General features: G+C 33.3%; 1 long non-coding RNA gene across 1 annotated transcript; it reads left to right on the top strand.

Moving 5' to 3' along the window:
- The first annotated feature begins 200 nt into the window (after positions 1 to 200).
- On the top strand, positions 201 to 1,167 carry LOC127719098 (uncharacterized). Its single transcript, XR_007990169.1, has 2 exons — positions 201 to 481; positions 817 to 1,167. It is a non-coding gene; the product is annotated as an uncharacterized LOC127719098 (long non-coding RNA).
- Positions 1,168 to 7,781: the final 6,614 nt, after the last annotated feature.

Below are 7,781 nucleotides of genomic sequence, written 5' to 3'. Positions count from 1 at the left end.
ATAAGTTCAAAGGGGCGTAACTCCTGGAAAAAAATTGAATCGTAATTTCCTGTCGATATGCACATCTACGTAGTATGTCCTTATTATCTATAAAGGTTTCATGAAATTCTGTATTGTGGTTTGAGAGAAGTTGCGATGACAAAAGATTGCAGCAGTATATTGGGCAAATATGTTCAAAGGGGCGTAACTCCTTGAAAAAAAAAATGAATCGTAATTTCCTGTCGATATGCACATCTACGTAGTATGTCCTTATTATCTGAAAAGGTTTCATGAAATTCTGTTGTGTGGTTTGAGAGGAGTTGCGATGACAAAAGGTTGCAGTAGTATATTGGGCAAATAAGTTCAAAGGGGCGTAACTCCTGGAAAAAAATTGAACAGTAATTTCCTGTCGATATGCACATCTACGTAGTATGTCCTTATTATCTGAAAAGGTTTCATGAAATTCTGTTGTGTGGTTTGAGAGGAGTTGCGATGACAAAAGGTTGCAGTAGTATATTGGGCAAATAAGTTCAAAGGGGCGTAACTCCTGGAAAAAAATTGAACAGTAATTTCCTGTCGATATGCACATCTACGTAGTATGTCTTTATTATCTGAAAAGGTTTCATGAAATTCTGTTGTGTGGTTTGAGAGGAGTTGCGATGACAAAAGGTTGCAGTAGTATATTGGGCAAACAAGTTCGAAGGGGCGTAACTCCTGGAAAAAAAATTGAATCGTAATTTCCTGTCGATATGCACATCTACGTAGTATATTCTTATTATCTGAAAAGGTTTCACAAAATTATGTTGTGTGTTTTGAGAGGAGTTGCGATGACAAAAGGTTACAGTAGTATATTGGGCAAATAAGTTCAAAGGGGCGTAACTCCTGAAAAAAAAAATGAATCGTAATTTCCTGTCGATATGCACATCTACGTAGTATGTCCTCATTATCTGAAAAGGTTTCATGAAATTCTGTTGTGTGGTTTGAGAGGAGTTGCGATGACAAAAGATTGCAGTAGTATATTGGGAAACAAGTTCAAAGGGGCGTAACTCCTGGAAAAAAAATTGAATCGTAATTTCCTGTCGATATGCACATCTACGTAGTATATCCTTATTATCTGAAAAGATTTCACAAAATTCTGTTGTGTGGTTTGAGAGGAGTTGCGATGACAAAAGGTTGCAGTAGTATATTGGGCAAATAAGTTCAAAGGGGCGTAACTCCTGGAAAAAAAATGAATCGTAATTTCCTGTCGATATGCACATCTACGTAGTATGTCCTTATTATCTGAAACGGTTTCAGGAAATTCTGTTGTGTGGTTTGAGAGGAGTTGCGATGACAAACTGTTGCAGTAGTACATTAAAGTAAATAAGTTCAAAGGGGCGTAACTCCTAAAAAAAGAATTGAATCGTAATTTCCTGTCGATATGCACAACTACATAGTATGTCCTTATTATCTAAAAAGGTTTCGTGAAATTCTGTTGTGTGGTTTGAGAGGAGTTGCGATGACAAGAAACAGGACTGACGGACTGACGGACGGACAGACAGACGGACAGACGGACGGACGGACGGACGGACGGACGGGTCAAAAACATTAAACCCTCCGCAACTCGTTGCGTGGGGTATAAAAAGGAATTAAATCTGGTTAAGTGAAACATTAGTAATTACAAATTATGACTAAATTATAAAAAAAATGCATAAATGACCCGAACGTATTGGTGTAGTTCAAGATTGAAGTTGAAATATATTTCAAACGGTTGTTCGACAAGTGTAACCTTTTTGTTATTCAAATATGCTGCTTTTTATATAATTGTTGAAAAATATAGATTATGTTGCACATACAAAAATACCTGGAGTGGTTTGGTGACATTTTAGTATTTTTGACAACACCTTCACTACATCTTTTATTTAACATAATACCCCTAAGATTGCAATTGTTTTTGCAGGTATATTGTAGGAGACAATGCACCGTATAATTGTGTTTATTATATGCACTGTTTTGAAAAGTACAGCCAATGGGTGTCCACTTGTATGTAGTTGCACGGACACGACAGTTGATTGTAAGAATAGAAATCTAGCAACAGTGCCGTCTGAAATTCCCAATTCGACAACCATATTGTGAGTAGTAACATTTTAGTTTTTAGTTTATTTATATAGTAAAATGGTATAATATAAACTATGCTATTAGTTTCAGTGCACGTGAATCATATTTTGGACATGCGCTTTAGCACAAATATATTGATTATACCGACACTTAACGTCTAAGTATTCAAATGAGGGGGAGATACCAAGGGGTAATCAAAATAATGAGGCAATAAAATCAGACAACGCAATGAAAAAACAATACAACTAATAGACAAACAACTTTCTACAAAATTTACACAAAATACCAAAAGGGCCATTAGCTGTCAAAATCTTGTTCAACGATCTGACTCAAATTCTCATATTTGATTTATAACATACTAAAACTTATATATAAATAAACAAGGAACAATGCATGGACTCGATAATATATATCATCATTTCGTGTGTATTTTAGTCTGGACGCCATTTAATTAACCATCGACATGACCTCCGAAGACTGCCGATGGTCATATAACCCGATATAAACATAAAAATAAGTATAAATAGATAGCGACCTCGTGCAATTGAATTGTTCTAGGTCTGTTTGATTTTTATGTTATAGGTTAAAAAAATATGTTAATCATCGTTTTTACCTGTATAAGAATGAGTGTGGATCAATATGTCAACGAAATAGTCACCTTTGTTTCACTTTGAATGTTGATATTATTTTCCTTTTAATGACCTAACATAGCTCATAATGCGTAACCAATCTCTAGCTAATATGTTAAATTGAAGGTCATATGAATACAGATTCAATGAGGTTGAATCATTCACTTGCAAATGAATAATTCATCTTCGATGTTTCTTAGGTTATTTTGACAAAATTGAACTAAACTGGCTGCTAAAAGCGAATTATTATTTCACTTTCATTAATGATAGAACAGAAAAAAAAATATTATTTTTTTTTATCTCGTAGCTAATGCCTCTTCAAGATTTCCGAAAAAAAAAACAGGATAAACTCAGGTGCTCCAGAAGGGTAAGAGGTTTTTGCTCTCACTTGTACAAATTCGGTCGGAAACCGGGACATCGGTATAATGAAGTCTTAATCGACTTAACTGTCCGCAAGAGAAATACGTTCATACCTTTTTCGTATCTTCTGTCGCCTTTCTTATCGATAGTGACTGTAGGCATTTAAAATCTGATAACACATGTAAACATAAACAAGAATTATTGTTCCTACGTTCGATTCAGATACGTTCAGAACCGCTCATACATAATCTTCTTTTTTATAGTTGTCAGATCATGTTCAGTCGTGTTCTGTATTCATGAATGATACTCGGAGTTACGCCCCTTACGGTTGACGAAGTTTTATATAGATGTTCTTATATACTAAAGGTACATGATTGTATAGCTATATCTTTATAGGGAAGTTTAATACTAAATTTTACGATCAAAGAGATGATTATTCATTCCTGCTGTTAATTATTCGTTTGTAGATGGCGACGTTCCCTTTGCACCATCTTATAGTGTTTATGTATCTCAACTTGGTCGATTCGCTCTTGTATGTAACAACTTATTTGATTTTAAAGTAAGAAATATCTGTAATACTAAACAAATATTACACCAGAGGTTTTGACATGTTTGATATCACAAACTTGTTAAAACTTTTACTCAATTTTATCATCGGTACAAGGACAACATTCGTAAATATAAATAAATTGTAGACATCTTATACGTTCAGGTATTTCACATCTCATCTGTTATGGTAATATTCTATACAACGCACAACAATGTCGTCATTCACTAGAAAACCTAGCCAACCCTTGAAATATAGACTTATTCAGAAGGAATATAGTTACGATACTGTTGTCAAGTCATTAACGATGGCATTTTTTGGAATTGATATTGATTCACTTATAGTGTCTTTGCATCGGAAATAAAATATTTATTCAAAAAGTAGTTTTCGGCATGATATGGGTTATAATTTTCTCATATGATTTATGATGGTATGATACTGAACCCCTAACAGGATTGTGATTGATTTGCATATGATGAAGACATAAAATATTTCAATCAGTTTAATTGAGGTCTGGAGCTGGCATGTCAGTAACTTCTAGTAGTCCTTTGTTAATTTATGTTATCATCTTCAATTTGCCTAGTTTCTTCTGTTACCTATTTTAACCACGGACTTGAACTTCCTTTGAAATGAGGTTTACTAGCTGTGCGTATTCCTGTGTGTTTGTTTATTTTACATTGGCTAGAGGTATAGGGTTGAGGTCTCACTAAGCATGTTTAGTCCCGTCGTTTTTATGCGCCTGCCCAAGTAAAAAATTTCTATCCTTTGTTAGTTCTGATTCAACCTCATTGTTTATCCTTCCTCATCCCCAGTTTTTGGTGGGGTTCGTGTTGCTGAGTCTTTAGTTTTCTATGTTGTGTCATCTGTACTATCAGTTGTCTGTTTGTCTTTTTATTTTTGGCCATGGCGTTGTCAGTTTGTTTTCGATCTATGAGTTTGACTGTCCCTCTGGTATCTTTCGTCCCTCTTTTAGTCTTGTTTCTTGTTGAAACGAATGGACAACAACTGTCATATTCGTGACTTGGTACAGGCATTTCCTAATGTAGAAAATGGTGGGTTAAACCTGGTTTTATAGCTAGCTAAACCTCTCACTTGTATGACAGTCGCATAGAATTCCATTATATTGACTGCAATGTGTGAGCAAAACAAACAGACATAATAGGTAAAAATGTCAAAAATTGGGATACAGCCGAAAACATTGTAACATAATGCTAATCACCACAAAAACAAATAACTACTTCAACAAAGACACATTTCTTTATGTCAGATTATTAAATTCGTTATTTACCCGAGAACACAATTATTTCATAGTGCATTTCTTTTAGACAATAAATACAAATAAAAAATATCACAAAAGCTGTATCTTTAAAAGGTTTCTACAGTGTAATGTATTACTTTCGGGTAAACTGTATCATAATTATAGAAAAGTCTGCAGATCTAACTCAAAATATGGACAATTCTATGAAAATGATGTCTATAATTCAGTTTCAAAGCTTCAGAATTACTAATATGTTTATCCCTTTTCTACTTGACCAAATTATTACTTTAACTAAAATTTCATGACTCATTTTTTTATACCCGTAACTTTATATTTACTTTTTTATGCACAACATATCTAGGAATGGATTTGGAAGGGGCATGAAAAACAATGTGCAAGTTATACACTATCCACATTAGGGACTTAAGGTGTAGACAAAGAAAATCAAAGGACGATAACTGTGTCCCAGGACAGCATAGGATGGAAAAACTGGACCAAACTTACAAAAATTTGGCTTGACCGTGTCGTAGGGAATTATAATACAGTTGAAAAAGCTTCATTGAAATATGCAATGTATTATAGGCAAAATTGTCAATTTAACTTTGTTTGTTTATTTTTGACGGCTAAATCAAACAAATTTAACTATCACGATTTGGGTCGAAAATATTTAAATATTGCAACACTTTTCTTTTTTCAATGTCATTTTATATAAGATATCGTGTATTAAAATCAACAGAACAGTCATTTGATATATCAGATTTATTACAATGATTCAGGAGTTAGAAAAATCTATATTAGGCTGTGTTTGAAAATAATGATTTTTGAATGAATCGAGGCCTAATATGAACATGCAATTTTTGTTTACTAATAAATATTTTTTTTGAGTTGTTTTGTAATAAATAATTCTTTCAGACATAAAAATGTACATGTACTTCGGTTAGAAAGAAAAGTTATACATATCATACTACATGCGTATTAAATGGTCTTAGGCCATGTAAAACTAAAATTACTTTTGGTCAATTTAGGCCGTAACACATATTTACGTATGCAAATGCATACAGAAGATATAGGAAATAAATATTTGCTACTTTGTTCTATTTTCTGTGAAAATATACTTCCCTCTAGATTGAGAGTTCACAAATAATTCAGAAAACTTAAAATAAGTATAGAAACACAAATTTTAAACCTGTTGGATAGAACATCAGCATGTCACTAAGGCATTAAAATGGAAACAGCTGCACAATGCTTATTTTGCCAATAAAATGCGAAAATGGGATACTTATACCGAATTTCTTAAAAAAAAAGAAGAATGAAATCCTGTTCTTCACAGAATTCCTCTCTCATGCTCGAGAGCACAGATATCTCGTAGTGCATTTTTTGTTGTTGTAGAAAATAAATACAAATTTAAAAAATCGCACCTACTCTATCTCTAAAATATTTTATAGCGTGGAGTACTACTTTCGGATCAAATTTTATCAAAATTACAAAAGATATATACCCGCTCTATCTGTAATGATTTAAACTCTTCGTTAGGAATTTGAATTGCATAATCAATATAGCTATTAATCAAGCAAATTAATCAAGCTGTTTTAGAGAAAATTTTATACCTGCATAAAAATGTTTTTAGTTAATTAACCAACGTGACAGCTTTCCATTGCCCTAATGGTTGCATTTTGAAAATACAACTGTTTCACAAACCACGCTTCTCTTGGGGAGATATATAATACTCATAGATATTTTGTTTTGTTTAACGACTGATTCCCTGATATGATCTCTATATTTCATCTCATAGACACAACTTGTGAATGTTACCAATATAAATACGCATGGATAGCGACCAAATTGAATTCTGAAGAAGACCCAAAGTGAGAGGAGGGGTAGTACAGGATTTTAGAATAATTTTATACTGTTAGAATTTCGAGTCATATACATGTTGAAAATATGCTGCACAGCCGTGGACTGTATAAACATCGGTAAATTACTTTTGCCTATGGTCAAAGTTATTAAAACACATCAAACGAATGGACAACAACTGTCATATTCCTGACTTGCTACAGGCATTATCAAATGTAGAAAATGGTGGATTGAACCTGGTTTTATAGCGCTAAACCTCTCACTTTTTTGACAGTCGCATCAAATTCCATTATATTTACAACAATGTGTGAACAAAACAGACATAATAGGTAACATTGTCAAAATATGGGTACAGCAGTCATCACTGTGTCACAATCTCAAAACAAACAAACATTTAACAAAGAAGCACAAAAAGCTTTTATGAATATGATACCTTCTTTGTACTAGACCGACACGTCGAGCCGGATTTTTAACGTTCTAGTTCACAAGATAACCTTACCAGGACACCTTATTCTGACTATGAGCCGACCAGTCTTTTATTTTACTAATTAATGCCGCGTGTTTAGTGGAGAAGCAGCAAATACTAATTTTAAAGTCTTCTTTTCTTTGAATCACCTCAAACTGTATTGTAGTGGTCTCAAATTTTGATATCGGTACAACAAGTAATCCAGTCTCGGCTACCCCATTTGAATAAGAAATGGCCTTTTTCTTTAGTCTCATTTCTGGCAGTCATTTTTGTTAACATATTTAATTATGATAACAAAGAAAAATGCATCTATATCTATCAGACTGTAGCTAGGTAGGGTTGTATTTTCGTTTTGCTAAGAAAATCTGATTGGGTCAAAATGGAAACTTCTAAATTATATTATGGAAATTAGATAAGTTTTGTACATTATGAACTTGTCTGCAGATTAATTGGTCTAATAATTATGATAAATGTTTGAAGCAATTGGCATCAATATGTGTACATGCCTAGCAAGCTGATCCGTGAAATAGCACGAACACTACTTATGGGTTAAAACAACATCCTATAGAAAATTCTACAGAGTTTGGTATG

This window comes from Mytilus californianus, unplaced genomic scaffold (genome assembly GCF_021869535.1).
Source record: "Mytilus californianus isolate M0D057914Y unplaced genomic scaffold, xbMytCali1.0.p SCAF_10, whole genome shotgun sequence".
Classification (NCBI taxonomy): Eukaryota; Metazoa; Mollusca; class Bivalvia; order Mytilida; family Mytilidae; genus Mytilus; species Mytilus californianus.
Note: the sequence above shows the minus strand (reverse complement) of the source record. Positions and strands in the feature narration are given on the sequence as shown.